General features: G+C 40.9%; 1 long non-coding RNA gene across 1 annotated transcript; it reads right to left on the bottom strand.

Annotated features, from left to right (window-relative positions):
* Positions 1–7,585: 7,585 nt before the first annotated feature.
* On the bottom strand, positions 7,586–10,629 carry LOC310963172. Its single transcript, XR_014593684.1, has 5 exons — positions 10,555–10,629; positions 10,001–10,059; positions 9,412–9,569; positions 8,969–9,058; positions 7,586–8,404 (listed from the first exon to the last, which is right to left on the bottom strand). It is a non-coding gene; the product is annotated as an uncharacterized lncRNA (long non-coding RNA).
* Positions 10,630–23,651: the final 13,022 nt, after the last annotated feature.

The following is a 23,651-nucleotide window of genomic DNA, read 5'->3' as shown; positions in this document are numbered from 1 at the left end:
ACTATTAAGTTATTCTAATGATAATTAATGAGTTTTTCTGTAAAAACGTAATACTACTTAATATATATACATAAAATTAAGCACTTGAAGATGTTTTGCCTATCTGATTTTTTTCATGATTCTTGCACTTTTTGGGAAGTATCTTCATGGCTACTCATCTTGCTTCGGATAAAATCCATCGACTTCAAAATACTCCTCCTAACCTTCAAAGCTCTCCACCATCTGGCACCACCCTACCTGTCTGACCTCCTTATCCCCCACCGCCCCTCCCGAGCCCTCCGATCCTCCTCCTCCCTAACTCTGACCATGCCACCTTCCAAACTCAAAACCTTCGGACACAGAGCCTTCTCGAGAACTGCACCCCGACTCTGGAACTCTCTCCCCCAGCCCATCCGCGACTCTCCATCACTCACAACATTTAAATCCCGTCTAAAAACCTTCCTTTTCTCACAAGCCTACAACCTCCCCTACCCATAACTACATTCACTCCTGTCCTCTCCCCCTGACCCCCCCTCCTTCCGCTCTCCTCACCCATTCAGCCCCCCACTGCTCTTCAATCCATCCCCCCACCTTTATTGTTGTACCTGTTTCTGCCTGTTTGTCTGTATCACCATTACCCCATGCCCCCTTTGCTTTGTTTCCCTGTCATCCTTGTCTTCTGTTTTTTGCTACCTGTTACGTGTGTCTATGTACTACCTGTCCTGCTCTGTAAGCGACTTTGGGTCTTTGAAAAGCGCTATACAAATTAAATGAATTATTTAATTATTATTTTATTATTAGAAACAGTAATGTGACTGTGCTATTTCCATCTTTACTCAAAAAATAGGTCAGGAGTAGGAGTATACTTAATTATTCATGTCCCTGACACATTCTTGCAGATTTATTCTTTAGCTGTATATAGCTGTATATCTGGAACCAGCTATTAACAGTGGATATGCTTTCAGTGTTTCAGAGGGACTTTCAAGGAGCAGTGAGTCAGTGAAGCTCTCAGCTGGACTGCAATCTGTGCAGTCCTGGAGGAGCTAAAGATAATAAACACAAGACCTTATTTAAATCTAAAACAGCATTTTTGTCATTCCAAATGATTCAGTTGAGGCAGACAGAGTGGGAATTCTCAGTTTTAATGAAGGATTGATTGAATCATTAAAGAGGCGTACTTTCTACACTGTAAAATCCAATTTGTTATCATTACTTAAAAAAAGCATGCAAACCGGTTGTACTTTAAAAAACCAGTACAGAGAACTAGGTGTTTTAAGTTGAACCAACTAGTGCTTCCTTCGTAGAGTACACTAATAAATGAGTTAAAGCAACTAAAACAATCAAGTAGAGTGTACTTGATAACTTACTTTAGATGTACTCACAACTTAGTAAAGACTACTCAGAATTTCTATTTTGGGGGTCACGTGATGCGCTTGCACTGAGAGGATCGCTTTTGCCGACCTCCCGCTCCGTCAGCCGATAAAATTAATTTTTGACTGATAAACCTTAACATTTCCTGACTATACTTGCTGGGGAACATGTCCAACACTAAAGGGAATACTTCTCGAGTTGTCCCCGCGTCACAAATACCCGAGCGAACCGTAACTCGTCAGGACAAAAAAAAGTTACTCGCGGCTAACACAGAAGCTAACATGGAAGATGGCAGCAGCACGTCGTTTGAGGAAAACGTAGCTAACACCGTTTCCAACACAGTTACCAAAGAGATTAGCGCTCTCATGGAACGGAAGTTTACAGAGCTGCATTCTACTCTGGACAAACTAAGCCGATGTGTGGAAGACAACACAAAGCGGATCGCTGAGACTGAAGCCCGCGTTTCCGACGGCGAGGACCGCACAGCTTCTCTGGAGAACAAGCTAGCGGAACTTGAAAAAAAAGTGAAGATATTAACCGACCGAGCCGAGGACAGCGAAAACAGGAGCCGCAGAGATAACATACGAATTATGGGCCTCAAGGAAGGCACAGAGGGGAACCAGGCTGTCAGGTTTTTTGAGACCTGGCTTCCAGATACACTGGGTCTGGAGACGAGGCTCCATTAAGATTGACCGAGCACACAGAGCCTTAGGTCCGCCGAAGAAAAATTACAATCGACCTGTCATCATAAAGTTACACAACTTTAGTGACAAACAACGGATCCTCTCTGCTGTCCGGGAGAAACGAGAAGTCACCTACCAAGGAGACAAGATCTACATCCGCCAGGACCTATCACCCCAGGTGAGGGAAGCCCGACGTCAGTTCAACGGTGTTTGTGACCGTCTCATCCAGAAAGGGCTGCGGTTCCAGATGCGCTACCCGGCCAACTTATGCTTCACCCTGGACGGCGAGGACCACTCCTTCAAAAACCCACGTGAAGCTGAGGTTTTTCTGAGCAGAAGCGCCTAACCCCGGCCACAAGATATTGATGACACTTAAGTGTTTAACACGGTCTACACAGCAGACAGAAATTAAACTCTTGCCGAATGGAAGATGAACAGTTCCCGGTGTGGACCTCATCGCTTGGAGTTTACTTTCAGAACAACAATACATGCTCAGGTAATTTGCCTACGTTCTTTTTTCTCTTTTTTTTCTCTTCTCTCTCCCAGCGGTATTTAATTATTTCTTGAGACTATATGCTTCAATCACAGGACGTGATTCATGATCAGCTGTCGGCTGCGGGGCGGGGGGGTTGCGGAGAGCAGGCATCAGTAGTGGGATGCATGTGTACATTCCTGCGGCTGGTGTGTTCGTTTCTCTCACAGGTGGGAGGATACCTCTCTGCTTCACCTGCCCTAAGACTCTTAACGCCTTTTTAAGGATGTTCTTTGTTATTGTTTTTTCGTTTGGGGGGCTCTATTTTGTTCAGAGTTTCGAGCCTCAGTTTTGGGAGGGGTTTTTACAGACAGCAGTAACTATTGTATTCTTTTCTTGTATGTTTCGCTTCAGTCCTTTATTAACTACCATATCAGACACTGCCTTTTTTCTTCTCTGTTTCATGTATAGCTGCATAGAACACTTACTGTATAGAGGTAACCCTACATGAGTGATCTTAAGATTGTTTCACTTAATGTAAAGGGCATTAACCATGTCATCAAACGCCAGAAAATCCTATCCTTCCTTAAAAAAGAAAGATGCCAAATTGCCTTTCTCCAAGAGACCCACCTTATAGACCTAGAACATATAAAATTGAGGAGAAGCTGGGTGGGTCAAGTATTTTATTCGTCTTATAATTCTAAAAGCCGAGGTGTTGCAATTCTTCTACATCGCTCCCTGCCTTTTACTCTTGACAAAACATTATCAGATAAAGAGGGACGTTATGTAATTATATCTGGCTATCTTTATGGAGAACATGTAGTTTTTGGTTGTATATATGCACCAACAATATACGAGGCCTCTTTCATTCCACAGCTTATTTCAGATTTAGCAACATTTTGTTCTCTATATTTACTTCTAGGGGGCGACCTTAACTGTGCTTTTAACCCAAATATTGATTTATCCCCCCCCCCAATCTACTCTCTCTAAGAAAAGTGCAAAAATGGGTGACTTTTGTAAAGATTTAGATCTATATGATACTTGGAGGGTGCTACACCCCTTAGATAAAGACTACACATTTTTCTCAATCCCCCACCAGGTTTCTTCTAGAATAGATTACTTTTTATCTTCAAGAACAATTTTGAACAGAATACTGAACTGCACAATTGACACCAAGTTTCTCTCTGACCACTCCCCCATCAGTGTAACTATCTCTCTTCCTTATAGAGATCCTGCTTGCAGACACTGGAGGCTTGACCCTACCCTTCTAAGTAACCACTCTGTTACAGAATATATTACATCTGAATGGCGACAGTACATCTCTATAAATAAAACCCCAGATATCAGTCCTTCTACGCTGTGGGAAGCCGGCAAAGCATACATACGTGGGACTATTATATCGTATACGTCAACACAGAAGAAAGACGCCCTTAAAAGACAGTTAGATTTAGAGAAGACAATAGATAATCTAGAAGCTCAGTTTAAGATTTCTCATAGCAGCCCTCTTGCTAAACAGCTGGATGCAGCCCGCTCTGCTTTGAGTCAGCTCTTAACCAGGAAGGCAGAGACACAGATATTTTTTGCTAAACACAGACTATTTGAATCAGGCAACAAACCAGGCCGATTACTGGCCCGCCTTGCCCGAGGTAAAACCGATCCCAATGTAATCCCATCCCTTATAGAAAAAAATGGGATGAGATGCCTCAAATCATCTGATATAAATGAAGTAATGAAACTGTTCTATAAAGACCTCTATAGCTCTGAATGTACATCCTCTTCTGAGGCTAGAACAACATTTCTTAACAAGATAAAATTACCGTCTCTTTCAGACGCACAGAAGGCAGAGCTATGCAAGCCAATTACTAAAGAAGAAGTCTTACAAGCCATACACACTCTTAAGGGAGGCAAGGCTCTGGGACCGGATGGTTTCGGCCTAGAATTTTACAAAACATTCAGACAAGAAATAGTTGGTCCCTTAACGGACATGTATTCAGATTCCTTTAATAGGGGTTGTCTCCCCCCCACGTTAAACACAGCTAATATCTCGGTTACCTTAAAGAGGGATAAGCCATCTGACATATGTGGTTCCTATAGGCCGATCAGTCTGATTCCTGTAGACAGCAAAATACTGTCAAAACTCTTAGCCGGACGCCTAGAAAAATTACTCCCCACTCTTATAAATCCAGATCAGTCGGGCTTTGTTTATGGACGCTATTCAGCTAGCAATATAAGAAGGTTCTTGAATATTGTACAATTTACCTCTCAATATAAACAGAAGGCTCTGGCCATTTCTCTAGATGCAGAAAAGGCTTTCGATAGGGTTGAGTGGGGCTATTTGTTTGACATCTTGGGGAGATTTGGCCTGGGGGGGGACTTCCTTAAATGGATCCAAACCATATATCACTCACCTACAGCTGTTGTTATAACTAACGGGCGACGTTCCGAACCCTTCCCAATAGCAAGGGGTGTACGCCAAGGGTGCCCCCTCAGCCCACTCCTCTTTGCCTTAGCATTAGAACCTTTAGCTGAAACTATTCGACTCCATACCGATGTAAAGGGAATAACAACAGGACATGAGGAACACAAAATTGCATTATACGCAGACGATATCCTTTTGTTTTTATCCTCTCCTCAGATTTCAACTTCCACAATTATAGATATCTTCAATAGGTTTAGTAATATATCTGGCTATAAAATAAATTTTAATAAATCTGAAGCTATGCCACTGGGAACCCTAGTTATTACAGATGTTCAGGAAAACTTTCCTTTCAAGTGGTCAAGATCTGGCTTCACCTATTTAGGGATAAAGGTGTCCTCGGACCTGAGAGATCTGCAAAAACTGAACTTTACCCCTATATGTACCTCAGTCAAAAGAGACCTGGAGCGATGGCAGAATTTACCCTTATCCCTGTTAGGTCGAATCAGTCTCATTAAGATGAATGTGCTCCCTCGACTCCTCTACCCTTTACAAATGCTCCCATTATATCTGTCCAAAAAAATTAACCTAGATTTTAAGGCGTTATCCAAATTTATCTGGCAAGGCAAAAAACCTAGGCAGAGGCTTAAGATATTACAATTACCTACAGACACAGGTGGTCTCTCTATGCCCAATATGCTGTTTTATAATTGGGCCTGCCATGCACGCCACTTCTGGCGGTGGTTATATTCATATATTAAGAGAGAGACCTGTATTGATTCTTGGGCCCTCCACCCTCATTCCCTATGGAGTTTAATCACTTGTGACGCAAATAAAATAAATCCAGAAATAAAATGTAATCCCATTATCTATAACAGTATTAGGATATGGCGAGATATATCCAAATACCTGGGAAGAAGAAGTACAAAATCTTTACTGTCTCCCATAACCAACAACCCTGACTTTCCTGCAGGTGTTAACTCACCTACATTCCTTTCTTGGAGGGACAAGGGAATCCACGTAATCGGCGATCTAATGAGGGATAACACTTTTCTATCTTTCCAACAGTTACAAGAAACATTCAATATCCCCAAACAGCACTTTTTTGGGTATCTACAGATTAGACATTTTGTATCCTCACAGACCGCCTCTTTTTCTACCAACATCTCTTATAGTGACGTCGAGAGATTTCTCCTAGAGCGCAAAAATAGAAAACATTTTATAGCATCATTTTGTTCGCTTCTGGGCTCTTCTGTCACTTACCTTTTACCAGACATCTCACATAGATGGGAAAAAGACTTGAACAACGAATATCTAGAAGATGACTGGCTGTCAGCTATACGCCTGATCAAGTCTACATCTACCTGTAACCGGTTAAGAGAAACTCAGTACAAGATACTTCACAGGCTGCATATTACTCCTATTATTTTAAATAAAATTGACCACTCCATTTCTCCTCTATGTACCAAGTGCAACTTGGAAAGGGGAACATACTTTCATTATTTTTGGGAATGTAAACTGATCTCCAGATTCTGGTCACTTATCTCAAAGGTACTCAGTGGTATATTTAAGATAAAAATTAAAAAAGATCCAGGGGTTTTCCTCCTAGGCCTGCCCTCTAGGGACCTACATCTCACTGCGTCACATTATAAGCTTTTTGAAAAGCTCCTTCTTGCTGCCCGAAAATGTATCCTGCAAAACTGGACCAAACCTCTTCCACCTACTGTCACCTTTTGGTATAGAGAGATCTTTAATACCCTCCCTCATGAAAGGTTGGAAGCTGTTGTGAAGGGCAAAGATGAGTTATTTTTAAAAGTCTGGACACCCTTTTTAGATTATATGCCTGTAGATCTGAAAATTCTGCTAATGATGGGCAGACAGTTTTCTGAGTGGAATAGGACTCCCCCTGCGCGGGGACAATAGGCTACTGATGATTGTTTACTCTTAACTCGTAGTTAGGTACTGACTGGAATCAAACCAGAACTGTAATTATTTTTCATTTAAATTTAATTTCATCTAATTTAATTTACATGTATTTTATTTATTTATTTTCCATTATTTATTTATTTATATAATTTATTTATTGTATTTCTGATCATTTAATTATATATTTCATTTTATTTAGTTATTTTACTTACTTATTTTAATGTTATGAATATCACAGCACTGGTAAATGTAACTACTGTTTCTTTTTCTCTTTTTTGTTTTTTTTCTTTCTCTCTTCTTGTCTAACTTTGTATTACATTTGCTGTCTGGTGGGTGGGATGGGGGTTTTGTTTCTGTGTTTTGTATTGTTTATGTTTGAAAAACAATAAAATGTGTTTAAAAAAAAAATAAAAAAAATAAATAAAAAGAATTTCTATTTTAATCTACTAAATCATTGCTAGTGAAATTTACTCCGTGTTTAGTCAATATAACACACTTATCTAAGTTGGACCAATTTAGCATTTCTAAATTATATTTACTTGAACAGCAATTTGACTTACTTGCTAAAACAATGCAAACCGATTGCAATAAAAAAGAGCAAGTAAGCGTTACTTCAGCAATCTAAGTGCCTCAAATATCTATACAGGAATGAAAAACAGGTTCCAATCTCCTAATCTGAAAAACAATTTAATGTAATAAATCAAGTTCATGACACAGTTGAACGTTCAATTATATCAGTTAATTTTTTATTCTTCTTCCTTTTCAACTTTTTTTTTTAAAGATTGCCATCAAAACACAGCTGTTATATGAATAATACACTAAACACACCTTAAAAACTGAAATAACAGTTTAGTGTTTTAAATCAGTCAATTGTGTTTCTCCTAGTTGAATATGGAACAAACCCTGAGAACAACACCACATTAATGTCACTTTTGTTCTAATTTCTCAATTTTGTTTTAATTCTTCGTTTCACCCTTCTTTAGACTACAGGCAAGCAATGCAGTACACTAATTTTAATATGGCTTCAGTAAGCGTAACAACCTGAGAGGGTAATGACTGGCGATTGATCTCACATATGTGTGAATGAATGTAAATACATCTACAGCCTCTAATAACTTGCTGATCATCAGCAAGACATTTGAGTGTCTTAATTTAGTGAACAATAAAAAAAAAAAACTGAACCCACTAATGAACAAGTGAGATTTGCTAAATGTCACCACTCGTACATTTGCATTCTAACTCAACAAGAGATTTTTAAGCCTTTGCAGTTTTGGTGGGAGTTTGTTCTCACCCAAACCAAGCATCACTCTGAATAAAGCCGAAGGTGTTTTTCATGGCTTTAGGGTAGTCCAAATGTAAAGCATATGACAGTCCAACCAAGAGGCAAAGTGCCTTGGGTAGGTTCTGGAGATCATCTATCAAAATACCTCCCTCAACAATGATGGCAGTAGACACTGGGTGAAGGTGGAGCTGATTTGGAATGAGTTGCCCATCTTCACAGACAACAGTCAGCACCCCGACAGATACTTGTGCCCAGGTCTCATCAGTGTCACAATCCTGTGATGAAACCAAACAAAGTGGAGATGTAAATGTTGGAGTTAAGTCCTTCTCTATCATTTTCATAGTGAGACAACATGATCAAAATCTTTTTTGTGTCTGTACGTCCAGTAGCTGGCTTTCAGCTCTTAGCTCAGCGCAAACAATGCAGTGGATGGAGTCAGTGGCATACTCGGTAAAAAGTGAACAAAATATTCACTGCCATGATTTGCACTGAGTTATGATGCTAATACCTGGAAGCCAGCCAATGGACTATATCAATCTGGAAAATCATTATTTTTTAGGCATATCTGCTTTATTTGATAGTGACAGTAGAGAGACAGAAAAAAACAATGCAACAAAGCGCTCCTTCCAAATCACCACAGATGCTGCGGTCTGGCCTCAGCCTTGATATGTGGTACATCTCTACCAGGTGAACTACCAGACAGACCAAATGCACCTCCATTTAAAACATAATAATTTCAAATTTTATTTTCTAAATCTTAAGTCATATAGGCAAGGTCGGGAGGGCTCTGGCAGCTCACCCGGTAGAGCATGTATCACATACTCAGGCTGTGTCCTTACCGCTGTGTTGTAGAAGTCACTGGGGTCATCACCAAGTAGAACAGGGAGGCCACGGAGTACAATGGTGCGCATAGCCGTCACATCTGGTTTCTAGAAGTGGATGATGAACATATTAAGCTCTAGTGCATATTTCTTGCGAGATTCCACCTAAGTTCATCAGTGGAGGAGAGTGCTGTGATCATCATCATGAGACAGCATATTTCAGTTTTTCCTTAGTTCCATCAGGAAGACAAGTTCTTCCAGGTCAAGAACTAGCTTCATACCATCAGAATGCACCCCCACTATGCTCCTGGCAACTAAAAATAAAAAATACTACTGGTGTTTTTCTAGCCATGTCCACCCATCTTCTACCCCCTAACCATTGTTGTTGCAAAAGCAACACTCACTATATTAATCAATTTACCATGAGAAATAAAGAAAGAAGAAGCCTTTCATTGACTTACAACTGCGTCAATTTGTTGCACCAACGCTGTCAGGGTCTTTCCCACACTTCCTTTCTTTGTCTTGAAGATCTCGACAAACGTTGTGTGTGGGGGTCCAGGGCCTCAAAGAAGTCCACCTGTAGGTTCTTGGTGGCTACCCTATTGAACTCTGCAAACACCTGCAACACACAACAAAAAGCATGGTGATTAAATGGGGTTGGGCCAGTGTGGAAAAATACATTCAATGTTAATATTTTACATTTATTATAACAGTGATTGGCAGACTGACATTTAGTATTTAGTCACCAGGCAGAATGACAGCTCTATGGAAGATGAGAAGAGTATTAGGGCCACTAAAAAAAAGAACAATAATACAGGGGTAAAAAAAAAATTATCTGTTTCAGAAAAAAATCTGGACAGACGGGGTGGAGTACTGAAAAAAAAAAAGCTCACAAAGGATAAACAATTTTATTGTATTGTTATTTTATTATGATTATCATTATAATTTCAGAACTTACTTGTCTCCGTACAAAAAGCGGACTCAGTCGACTAAAAAAACTATTCCTTTAAGTGGAAATGTCCTCCAGAATATAAACTACTGGCATCTCACCTCCGGTGCACTGGGCCCACATTGACAAAGCAGCTCTTCAGTAGCTCTGAGCAGTTGTTCTGAAAAAGACAAAGAATTTTGTAGTTAAAATGAAGTTCCACTGATATCATGGTTTGTACATTACTAACACAATCCTTACTATGTGCATGCTTAAAACAGGTCTTACAAGACCGTGTTTTTAATAATAAGGTACAATTTAAGGTAAAATTCAACCTGGGGCTAGTTTCCCAGTATTGAAATATAACATTTTGATTTCATTAGACCTTAGGTCCTCATGTAATTAATCAATCTTATAGCACATTACTACACCCAATGTGCTGCACATGATGGAAAGACACTGCAACAAAAACAAAAAGCACAGATGAGCACAAAAAACTAAGATAGCATTATTTAATCAAGGAGCCGATCCCAGCTGACATCGGGCGTGAGCAACACGTAAATGACACAACTTCACAGCTAACGTTAGCTAACAAACGCTAACGTTAGCTAACGAACGCTACCTGTCTAGCAGTAATTAAGAACATATTAACAGACTAACTTGCTCGATAACTTACCTTATTATTCTTCAGAAGAATAAAAGGACGGCGCAAAAGTTGACTCCTGTGTGCTAGACTGGTGCGTTGCTGACGGTTACTGAGCGGGAGATACTGAATGCTGCTACTGCGCATGCTCACTTCTTCTGCTGTGCAGTGGGAGTGAGACTGTGTTGATTACTTATTGTTGTGAGTGAGTTTAACTCTAAATAAAGTCATGTTCACTGTAAACTCTAAGCATTTTGCGTTTTCACCATGCAAGTAACTGTTACTTCATAAATACCAGTCATAAGTACTTATTTTTGATAACCTAGTAAAGATAACTAATGTTTGTATGTCAGGGTAGCTATTACATTTTACAGTGTAGCTTTGACTTAAACAGCTAGTTTTTTTTTTTATTTGCACAAACAGTTTTATGTTTTACGAGAGGAAGGAAACAAGACAGGATAATAATCTGTCCAAGTAATTAGTTATTACAGCCAACACTTAAGACTGGAGCCTATCAGCTACATTTATTCAGTGATGTTATATACATAATCTCTGTCTCTGATATCTCGTGAAGTATTTCATACATTTGTATTTTATTTGGATCTATTTTAGCTCATCGGCTAATCTACCAAGAGCCCACATTAAAAACATTAATGTAATAAAAAAATTAACTCAATAATGTCAATAATTATCGACACACACAAATCACGTACAAACGTACATACACAATCCACGTACATTAGCACATATACTACATACTGTAAATACACATTCATCCACATGTGCTTGCATATAACAACAATATTCAAACTACAAACTACTATTAATACAAAACAATAGTGTGCTGATAACTGCACTAAAAATCCACAGTCAACAAATTGACTGCCATACTATCTATACTATAAGTTATTGTAACGATTGACAGTTCTTAAATGAAATTTTGGTAGTATATAATAATTTGTATCTCTTATGCTTGTATAGACCTGATGTTTATCTCATAGCAATAACATTTGTCTTTAATTCTACATGGCTTTTTTAACACTTGAATTGTGTTAATTAGTTTAATAGGGAGTTTTCTCACATGCTCTACTTCTGTGGGCCAACCCATTATATCTTTTCCAGATCCCTCCAGGAGCATCAGTCCTATGTCTACCAAGTGGACTCCTGTAGAACAGGCTATTTGTCAAGGCGGAGACATCTGATTTCTGCACCAGTGCTGTCTCCTTCCTAGGCTATATCGTTGAGGGTTGGCAGCTGTGGGTGGATCCAAAGAAGATTCAGGCAGTTGTCAATTGGCAAGAGCCATCTTCCCATAAGCCCCTCCAGCAGTTTCTTGGGTTTGCCAATTTCTACTGCTGGTGTGTACCTTTGAAAATCCAGTTGAGAAGGTGTGAGTCTTGCGCCAGGCTATACCCATATCCACAGCAGGTCTCCAAGGTGAACAGCCTCTGGCATGTTAGATCAAGGTAGCTAAGGGTCACCTCTTCAGTGCTCTCCTACCAATGGAATTCGGAGGCAGAACTGGCATCCACCCAGCTCAAGAGACTGTTCACCACTGTACCAGTTCTCATTCAACCAAACCCATCTGTCCAGTTGGAGCTGGCGAGGAGTGGAGACACTGGTTAGAGGGGGGCCGAGCAGCCATTCGTTGTCTGGACCAATCACAAGGACAGCTCAACTGTTAAGTTCACACCAGGCTCATTGGGCCTTGTACAACTTCCGTTGTCATATTTTTCTCCTCATAAAGTGGCACAAATTTTCAATGGGAGGCAGGTCTGAACTGCAGCAGGCCACTCTAGTACCTGCACTCTTTTACTACGAAGCCACGCTGTTGGAACACGTGCAGGATTTGGCTCTGCAGTGTCTTGTTGAAATAAGGAGGGACGTCCCTGAAAAAGACATTTGGATGGCAACATATGTTGCTTCAAAACCTCTATGTACCTTTCAGGATAAATGGTGCCTTCACAGATGTGCAAATTACCCATGATGCTTTGGGGCACTAACACACTCCCATACCATCACAGATGCTGGCTTTTGAACTTTGTGCTGGTAACAATCTGAATGGCCTTCTCTTTGCACAGTAAAGTTCTAACTTGTAGATGTTGTGATGAACTGTGTTAACTGACAATGGTTTTCTGAAGTGTTCCTGAGCCCACATGGTAATATCCTTTACAGAAGGATGTTGGTTTCTAATGCATTGCCCGTGCCACCTGAGCGATCGTAGGTCACAGGCCTTCAATGTTTTGGTTAATCTTTTGATGATATTATGGACTGTAGATGATGAAATCCCAAAATGACTTGCAATTATACGTTGAGAAACGTTGTTCTTAAACTGACTATTTGCTCACACAGTTGTTCACAGAGTGGTGAACCTCGCCCCATCCTTGCTTGTGAACGACTGAGCCTTTAATTGATGCTCCATTTATACCCAATAATGACACTCACCTGTTTCCAATGTACCTGTTCACCTGTGGAATGTTCCAAACAGGTGTTTTTGAGCATTCCTAAACTTTCCCAGTCTTTTGTTGCTCCTGTCCCAGCAGGTGGCTGAGTGGTTAGAGCAGTTGCCCCATGTAAAGAGGCTGAAGGTCCTCAAGGCAGCGACCGTTGGTTTGAGTCCGACATTCAGCCCTTTGCTACATGTCTCCCCCCTCTCTCACACCCCCTGTCCTATCTTATAAAGGCTTGGAAAACTGCCAAAAAAATAATCTTGAAAAAAAAACGTTAAAGTTTATCAGCAAATATCCCTCTCTTTGTAGTGTATTCATTAAAATATAAGTTGAAAAGGATTTAAAAATCATTGTATTCTGTTTTTATTTGCTTTTTACACAACATCCCAATTTCATGTGAAGTGGAGTGGAGTAGAATAAGATTGCCCTTTTGGATAAAATAAGTTTGTGGCAGTAGTTAACATCATTACAAGTTAGCTATGTAACTATTTAATTTAAAAAAACATTGTTTTCACACAGGACACAAACTGTGAATGGCTGAATCTGCTAGAAATATAACTTTCCAAACGTTTCAAGTCACTTTTCCTCACTTTTAGCATGTCAACAATTATCATTTATCACACACACATGCACAGACTTATTAGAATTATTTTGAATGGTTGAGTACAAATGCTGATTCTTTATGTATCCAAAGCACCATTTACAGGAAGTCAAAAAGCTGGTACTGTATGTCACTGTCTAGGCATGTAAAGGAACCACACTGAAACAGACCGCTTTGCTCCAGTCTCACATACATTAAACATTTCCCATCTGGGGCCCAACAGAGCGGAGTGTGTACTTTAATTACTTTTACAGATACATGTGGTTTTACAGTGCTGGCAGTCGATAAACAAATTGAACTTACAGCAAACAGGTGTGAAGTGGTGAATAAAGAGGTAGTTTAAGTAGAAAGCAAGTTTATTTATACACATAATAAACACGTAGGCTTTATAGGCCAACCAGCTACTAATATTGATCCCGTCTGAGCTCTGAAAACAGCAAGAAAAACAAAAAAAAGGTTGGTAACTTCTAGAAAAGCTGTAGATGATGAATCACTGACATACCAGAAAGTTAAACTGCTCTGAGTGGCTATAGTTTTTCCTACATTCTGCACCTCTGCCACTCTTATGCTCAGTTTCCACACACCAACCATTTTCTTAGTCACATCAGTTATGTTATGAGTTCACAGATGGGTCAAGCAGAAGTGGTTTCACAGCAGCTCCTTGTTCCCAACATGAATGTAATAAAGATAACTGATTCACTATGACTCACCCATTGTAAACGCTTACAGGTGCTATCTCTGTCTCTATCAGTGCTCATTACAGTGTTTATGTGTCTGCATCTACTTTCAGACTTTGGTTTATGCACTGATATGGCCTCACAGTATAGGGTCAGACAAAAGTCTAGAAAATCATTTTTTTGTCCCTTTAAACTAAAAAGACACTGATCATCAGTGATTTATGCTCTGTTGGTCACAGCCAGTTCCCACTAGTATGTTATGCGTGTTTTGCTGCTGGGATACTCCCCGCCCTGATGACTGTCCTCAAATAAGGAGGTGGTCTAAACATTAGGCAAAGGCAGACTATTGCTTTAGGTCCCATGGTCAAAGAGGGGCCTAAACACTGGAGATGAGAGACGAGTATCCGGTACGGATAACTCACTTTTGCTGAGTATAATTATAATACGAGTAATACGCGCCGATATCCGTGCTGGGATTGAATGAAAATCCTGATTAGCGGACTGTGTCTGCCTTCTGTAATATGTTTGTTACAGGGCCGCTCCGCTGCTGTGTCCTGCCCCTCCGCTACACACACACACACACACACACACACACACACACACATACAAACACTCTCTGTCTCTGCCTCACTCAGACTCAGAGGTCTAACTTTTAAATTTCTTCAGCTTCAGGTTTTGTTTGTACTCACTTGTTAACAGCAGAGTTCTGTAAACGAGGGTTCGTTGAGACCTGCTGCTTGGTAGAATGGGATATATGAGATTTGTTTTCCTTTTCTTTTTTAATTGTCCATATTCCATAAAAAATAAAGGTAGTAGTGGTATAAATATGACAAATTAATTAAGCTGCACACACACACATATCCCCGTGTCTGCGTGGGTTTTCTCTGTGTTCTCCGGTTTCCTCCCACAGTCCAAAGACATGCACGTGTTAATTAATGACTCTAAATTGCCCGTATGTGTGAATGGTTGTCTGTCTCTGTTCGTCTCTATGTGCCCTGCGATAAACTGGTGTCCTGTCCAGGGTGTACCCCGCCTCATGCCCAATATCAGCTGGGATCGGCTCCAGCCCCAGAAAAGCGGTCAACAATGGTGACAATAGTATCTTTACCTTGGGATATGGGAAGTCCAGCAACGAAATCCAAGGCGATATGGGACCATGGACGGAGAAGACCTGCTGGAGGGCGATGAGAAGTCTTTCCCCAGCACAGATGGTGCAGGCCAGGACAAACTCCCGGGTATCAGTACCCATAGTCTTCCACCAGAAGTGAAGACGAAGCAGGGACAAGGTCCTGGTTATTCAGGGATGACAGGAGAGACGAGAAGAGTGACCCCACTGGAGCACCTGGGAGCGATCGCTGGCAGGAACAAACATACGCCCTGGTGGACCACCAACAGGGTCGGGGTTAGCGCGTTGAGCTCTTCTGACAATGGTCTCAATCTCCCAGGTCAATGCTGCCATCACACATGAAGCGGGAACGATGTTGTCCACTCCGGATTCTTCCTCCTCGGCTGTTCCAAACTGCCGAGAGAGGGCATCTGGCTTGATGTTCTTACTGCCAGGGATATAAGTCAATGTGAAATTAAAACGCCCAAAAAACAAAGCCCACCGGTCTTGACGGGAATTCAGTCTTTTGGCGGTCTGTATATATGCCAAGTTCTTGTGGTCAGTCCAGACCACAAATGGAACTTCCGCCCCCTCAAGCCAATGTCGCCACTCCTCCAATGCTAGCTTAACCGCTAGTAACTCGCGGTTTCCGGCATCGTAGTTCCTGACAACTTCTTGGAAAAGAATGCACAAGGGTGAACCTTATTGTCGGATAATGCCCGCTGGGACAGAACCGCCCTTACTCCCACATCCGAGGCGTCCACCTCGACAATGAACTGAACGGCAGTATCAGGTTGAACAAGCACGGGAGCGGACGAAAAACACTTCTTTAAGGTCAGAAACGCGTTGTTGGCGGCAGGAGACCAGTCAAACGGAGTAGAGGGGGATGTTAACCTGGTCATCGGTGAAACTACTTGGCTGTAGTTACGAATAAAACGGCGATAGAAATTAGCGAATCCCAAAAATCGCTGAAGCTGCTTGCTGGAGGTTGGTGTCGGCCATTCGGTCACAGCAGTGACTTTAGAAGGATCAGCCCTAACCTGTCCTCTCTCCACGATGTAACCCAAAAATGTCACGGAGGAGACGTGAAATTCGCATTTTTCGGCCTTGACAAAGAGACGATTTTCCTAGAGACGCTGAAGAACCTGACGAACGTGCACCACATGCTCGTTCAAGTCTTTAGAGAAGATCAGGATGTCGTCAAGGTAAACAAAAACGGAACAATTAAGCATATCACGGAGCACGTCATTAACTTCGGGACCTGACAGGTTATAGAGACGACTAGTGGGAAACTTTTTTTAAAAAACAGCATTAAAACAACAAACACAGTTAAAAGCAGGAGCAAAGAAGAATAAAAAAGTAAAAGCAAAGAAAATAGATTATGTTTAAAGTGATTAGAAAGAGCACAGCTATAAGCACATGAAACATTAAAAAGGGCTCACAGTTGGGGCTGATTTAGATCCGCTGATAGTTTGTTCCAATTGTGTGAAGCATAACAGCTAAATGCTGCTTCACCATGTCTAGTTTGAACTCTGTGCTCCACTATCTGACCTGAGTCAGTAGATCTCAGAGCTCGACTGGGTTTTTACTCTACTAACATGTCATTCATATATTTTTAGACCAGAACCATTCAGTGATTTGTAAATTAGTAGCAGAACTTTAAAATCTTTTCTACAGCTGACTGGGAGCCAATGTAAGGTCCTAAGAACTGGGGTGACATGATCTGATCTCTTTGTTCTGGTTAAAACTCGAGCTACAGCGTTCTGAATGAGCTGCAGCTGTTTGATACTTTTTTGGGGGAGTCCTGTCAGAAGACTGTTACAGTAGTCGAGTCTATCCGACTGTTAAGTCTGACGTGACGCCCTTTCAAAATAAGACTTCCAGATCCAAACGCTCCGTTGAAACAAAACAGACAACAACGGCCTAACGTGAACAATTACAATCACCTCTTCCGACAGTTAAACACCTTTTTCATCCATAAGAAAGAGGTAAAATGACAAATAACGTTGCTTTTTTAAAAACTCAGATCTGTTCAAACAAGGGGGAACACGGCACTGCGTTGTGGAAGAAATACAGGGCTTCGACCTGCTTGGACCCGGAAATCATATTTTGAAAGGGCGTTACGTCACGACTTAACAGCCGAATTGGAGGTGGAAGCATGATTCAGCTTCTCCTGGTCAGTTTGGACCATAAAACCCTCAATTCTGGATATGTTCTTAAGTTGATAAAAGACTGATTTGGTGACTGATTTGATGTCCATCAGCATGCCAAGGTTTGGGACTTGGTCTTTAGTTTCTAAAGACTATGACTCAAGGTGTTTACTGAAAGCAACCTTCTTCTCTCTATTGCCAAAAACAATGATCTCAGTTTTTTCCTAATTTAACAGTGACATAATGACTCTATTGGACTGGAGTCATCTCGAGACAGTGTGAGATATGTGTGGATCATTTGCCATTAGGGTACAAACCAGAAGAGCTAGAATTAAGTAAGTGTGCCAGCGTTAAATAAGCCAAACTATAGAGTTTTACACATAAGTGCAGGATGTAAAATCAATCAAGATACAGAGAGAGATATGTGTTTTTAGCCTGCAGTAGATGATGTGTAGACTTTCTGCTGTCCGAATGTCAATGAGGAGCTTGTTCCACCATTTGGGAGCCAGGACAGCAAACAGTGATGACTTTGGCTCCGTTCACACTGTAGTTCCATGTGACCTGAATCCCATTTTTTTGTTCATATGTGACCCAAATCGTATTTGTGATATGTGTTTGCTACTGAGTCAGATATGTATCAGATTTTTTTTTAATGCGACTTCAATCTGAACAGCCAGGTCGCATTTAATGGGACTTTGACATCATTCCGACCCACGCTGCACTGTTTTGTAAATGAATGACAAATAAAGTTGATTGAAAAAAAAGTGTGCCACAGGTGAAAGACCAGAAACTGAATCAAAACAAACATGTAGCACAGCAGTGAAGCAGGCGGCCAGTGGAGGGAGAGTGATAGTAACGCCACATTCTTTTTTTAGCATTAAGCCATAAAGTCCTACAATACCGGTTGCCGTTGCCATGTTTCCTCCATAACACCGTTGAGGCGTGATGTCATCAATGATCAACTGCTCATGCGGGTCACTTCAGGAGCGTGAGCAGTTCACACAGCAATCCGTAGACAGGTCACATTTAAACCGTGATGTGAACAGACAAACAGGTGGGGTTGGGGCACTTTTGGAAAGTAGGGGTATACTTTACGTGCTAGTCCTCACCTGCTTGGAAAAACTCATTCTGAATTTCCGTACATGCCTCATCACCATCCTATTATTCCTCAACAGAATCAGTCTGCAGGTGACTTTTGGAAACAAGGTACACACGGACATGTTCCAACAGGTCAATATCCAACGTCTGCTCTCCCAACAACCTGCATACCAGCACACAAAACAACCCTTCTCCACATTCCAGTGCAAGTTGAGGCATTGTGCACCAACCCAGTCTGTGAAAGTGGAAATCCACTGCTTCCAAAGTTCAGTTTGGTGCTTCATTGTGTGTTTTAATGTCATGACTACATTTGACTGTCGTTCAATTAACCTGAGCTATTTTTTTCTGAAATATTTTCCTAACACTTTAGTAGTATTGACCAAAGAACAAACTCTGTGCTAGCCTTTGATCTCAGCACAGAACATTGCGTTCATTTTTAATGCAGTCATGCTGTAGAAATTTGCCAGTAATTTGGAGCAATTGTTGGCAAATTTAGCAGGAAGTTATCTCAGGACACTTTACAGAGTAGGTATAGACCACACTCTAAGACTTATTTATGATTTACATAGACCCAACAATTCCCTCGTAGAGTACGGTGGCAACGAAAATCTTCCCTATTACAGGCAGGAACATCAGACAGACCCAGCTCTGTGGAGGATGGCCATCTGTCTTGACCGGTTGGGGAGGAAGAAAAGGAGAGAGAAAGAGAGAAAAGATGGACAGATGGACAGAGAGAGACAAAGACAGACACAAAGACAGGCAGACAGACACACTTCCAGATTTGCAAGCAACCCAAAAAACAGTAACTATAATACTATCTATAGTTTCCCAAGCATATTGTTAGTACCAGTGGTGGTGTAGTGGTCCCTGGAGAATATTTGCCAATTTTAAACGCAGCCCAGGAAAAATCCCTGTTTTAGAAACAGTGACATGTAAGATTACTCTATTTAGTTTACCCAAAATAAACGTCAGTAGTATTTGCTCATTGTCACATCATTTCTGCTGTTTGATCTCAGGGCCAATACTGGCCCAGAGACTAGTGAGCGGCAACTCTGCATTTTGAGTGAACAATTCCTTCTTCCTGTAATGACACCTGTTCTCACTTGGAAAATCAGTAGTTTCTTTTGTAAACTGTGTCTTTGAACAATTGATTTGCAACAGATAGCGTGGGCCAGAGTGGGCCACTGTTATAAAATAGTGTATAATAGTGAAATAAAATAACATGACTTGATCAGGAGCAGTTTGTAGGTATCACTGGTCACACAGGCAGCTTGCATGAATGTAAAATATAAATGTGGCAAACATGCAGTTTCAGTTATTTTTTTAACATTTATTTAAGAACGGGCGTCGACATTGGTACCTGTACCAGTGTACCATTGCTAACATTTGTTTTTAGCAATATTTACCTCGGCATTACCTGCCCTTTTCTGCCTCTGATTGGCTCATTCATCGTCATGCCTAAAGTTAACCAATCTAATCAGTAAAATCAGCGCGTACTAGCCAATCAGAGGCAGAGTAGTGAGGGTCCTGGCTTCACCATCCTAGGAAAAAATGGGCAATTTGGCTCACAGATACTTATGGACGTCTGGGGGATTTTAGAAGTGGGTATACGCAATGCTGACTTAAAAATAAGTGGGTATACCCGCGTATCCCCCGGACTACACCACTGGTTAGTACAGGGTGGTATTATGTGAAGGGCTATCTGCATGAAACTCTTTACTGGCACTGGATTAATGCCACTTTACTTACTAATGCTAGTGTCGGTGGTTGTGTAACATCACTAATGTTGCAGGTGATAAAAGACCATTTGAACTACTTTATATAATGTATTAGTTGTTTATATTTTGTATTACATGTAATAATCAGAATATTACAGTACACAATAATTGCCATGCAAATAGCAAGTAGTAGAATTATAAAGTAGTAAAATGGAACAAGAGTAAATATAGGCACATTCCCATCCCACCACTGACTAGTGAGAAGTAGAAATTGTACCAGCAGTGGCTTGGGACATTTCCTGTTAGGTGCAAAACCGAGATAGGGATGTTTGTCTGACACATTAGTTCAATAACATCCTGAGTTGACGTCTTCACTACTGTTTTGATGACTTTAATAACTCACACACACAAACATACTGTATAGACATTTGATGTGGGAATGAAAAAAATAATTCTCACTTTGAAAGTCATTTGAAAAAACAAAGAGCATCGGAGGCCCTTTCTAGTTGGGTCATCTAATAAAGTTCCTTGACCGTGGAGAATGAAGTTTCGTTTCTAACTGGATTTTTCATCTATAAAGATTAAAGAAAAAAATGAACCGGGGTGCAGCTCACAAAAATGTGGGGAAATGTTGTGAGAGCCCAATATCCAAAATGGCTGCTGGAGATGAACTTTTCATGGTTTTGCACAAAGTGCTGCATAATACATAGTTTCTGAGACTATTTGGGTCAAGAAATTCATAAATGATGTGGATTTATTTATCAGACCTATTTTTGACCGTTTTGTTTTTGGCTCTTTAAATGTAATTTTTTCAAAATCGTCATAGAGCCTTAATATAAGCCTCAAATGAGAGCTCTGTTCATACTGAGTTCAGGCATGGACAGTAAAATTGTAAGTAGGCTACGCAGAAATAATCTTGAAGGTAAAAAAAAAAATCAAGGTTTGTGATTGTTTAGAACTTTGCTGATGTTATTAGTTACCTGAGCTGTGTTTATCAATTGGTCCCTTCATTTCATTACAAACTGGAAAGTAATTTAACACTCTCAATGGCATTTAATATCTCTAAAGTTGTCTTCTGCAGTAATTCAACAAAGCATACCTCACTCCAGGGGTCAGTTTCACAAAGCAGGTTCAAAAAACTCTGAGTCTAACCCTGAACTCTGAGTTTTCAGTTCCAGAACAGCAGATTTGCATTAGGTTGATCAACTCAGAGTAGTTTGACCTGGAGTTAAGCGCGTGCACCCCAAGTAAAAAAAGACAGCATCAATGGAGCCCTGATTCGACGAGTCACCATGGCAACGGGGAAGCGGAGCGCTACGCTACAACTGGAACTGTAAATATTAATGCGCTCATACGGAGAGTTTGAGCATGTTTTCGCCGAAAGTGTTACACCGCTGCTGCAGCAAAAGAGAGGGAGACGGCGCGGGAGAACATTGCTGCTCGGGTCAGTGCGTAAGTTTAAACGTAGTGGCTGTGGCTGTTTTATATGTTGTATAAAAAACTCCCATTTACAAAAAACCGCAGCGCAACACACAATATCTGCTGTGATATGAAACGGTACCGTTCAAAAAGAGAATTGCCTGGAAATGCAAGAACATCTATAATCAATAGTTTGATAATCATCTCCCGACAAATAGTTAATTCTCTGTGCAGTAATGCTGCACCTTCATCCACTGGATCGTTATCAAAAGGACACGCCATGGTAGTGAAATAGTTGCCACCTAATATAATTTCTAATGTAGGCCTACTGACTGATTTTTGCAATGATTTTCTGAAAAACAGACGACAGAAATATACTACGCCAAAACTCGCCCGCTGACTGAATGAATGAGGAAATCAAACACCGTGTGTGGCTGAAAGAGGGCGGAGACAGAGAGAAACTCAAGGTTTTCTGAGAAAAACCTGGTCCCGACCAGGTTAGTTTCAGAGAGCATGTTACCATGGTAACTGATCGAGAGGCTAGAGTTACCCCTCTGTCTCTGGTTTGAGTTACCTCCCTTTGTGAAACGGAAAACTCAGAGTTTCCCTCATTACAGGGTTAACAGACTCAGAGTTTTCACTAAACCTGCTTTGTGAAACGGGCCCCAGGTCAATCAGTCAGCCACACATCCAAGTAATGTGCGAACATGCTTTCTCTCTAATGTTTATGCTTTCACGGTTTCATGTCACTGGAAAATTCCTTGCTGCATAGAGAGTTCTTTTATAGTCAACATTATTCACGAGTCCAAAGATAATTTTATCATTGATCTTTCATCATGCAAAGGTGAGAGCCAGTAAGTACACTGGACCTGTTTTGCTGGAGGTGATCTGCTGATTAAAAGGAAGTGTGGCAAGGGAGGGAGAGAGGGAAGAAACTAAACTAAATAATCTGACCAATAAAAAGAAAAATGAACCGACAACCCCACTCTGGGAGTTTCATCCAGAATATTAGTTTTAAGTGCAAGATAAACAGGTAAGTTCACTCAGTGACAGGCATTAGACGTGGTTTAAATGTTATAAAATAAATCACAATATTGTGAGGCAAAGCAAAGCAGTGAGACAAATTTTATCAAATATTCTTTTTTAAAAGACTTTTTCTGATTCACACAAATTCAAAAAAAACGAATCAAATAAAAAGGGCCAGAGCCGAGTGAGTGGACAGTGTCTAGTGCAAGGGGGGGTTCCACCAAAATAATGAAATCAACCAAAATCCCTCAACATACATGGCCCACACACTCTGAAGTAATCCCGCTCCCAGGACACAGCAGACGGGACAAGGGGGGGCACGTCCACCAGGACACCAGCCCGCCACCACAGGTCCCCACCAACTGAAACAAAAGAAATAAACAAAATTCGACCTGAATAATTACATAGGCTAAATAAAACAAAATAAATAGTTAAACCAAAACAATTAGAAAAACATTACTGAAATAACCAAAATACACTTAAATAGAAAACCATTCACAGCGGAGGAGAGCACCTGGAGCCACCAGTAGCAGTAGCGTGGCAAAGCAGCGTGGCATAGCAGCATGGCAAAGCAGCGTGGCAAAGCAGCGTGGCAAAGCAGCGTGGCAAAGCAGCGTGGCATTACTGAGAAATGCTGTGGTTTCTGGCTACGCTAATACACACATACCTGTTTATGACCAACTGGACACACACACACACACACACACACTCGCACAGGAGAAGGGAGGCAGAGAGGACTCCGGCCACACTAGTTTTAGCCGTCAGACAGCATGTACTACACCGCCAAAAGAGAAAGAAATACACCACAGCACATATGGGGAACCTGACTGAACTCAGTATGAGCAGAGCTCTCATTTGAATCTTATATTAAGGCTCTATGATGATT

Source organism: Echiichthys vipera (assembly GCF_963691815.1).
Source record: "Echiichthys vipera genome assembly, chromosome: 21".
NCBI lineage: Eukaryota > Metazoa > Chordata > Actinopteri > Perciformes > Trachinidae > Echiichthys > Echiichthys vipera.
The sequence above is the reverse complement of the archived record's forward strand: the minus strand, read 5'-3'. Positions and strand labels throughout refer to the sequence as shown.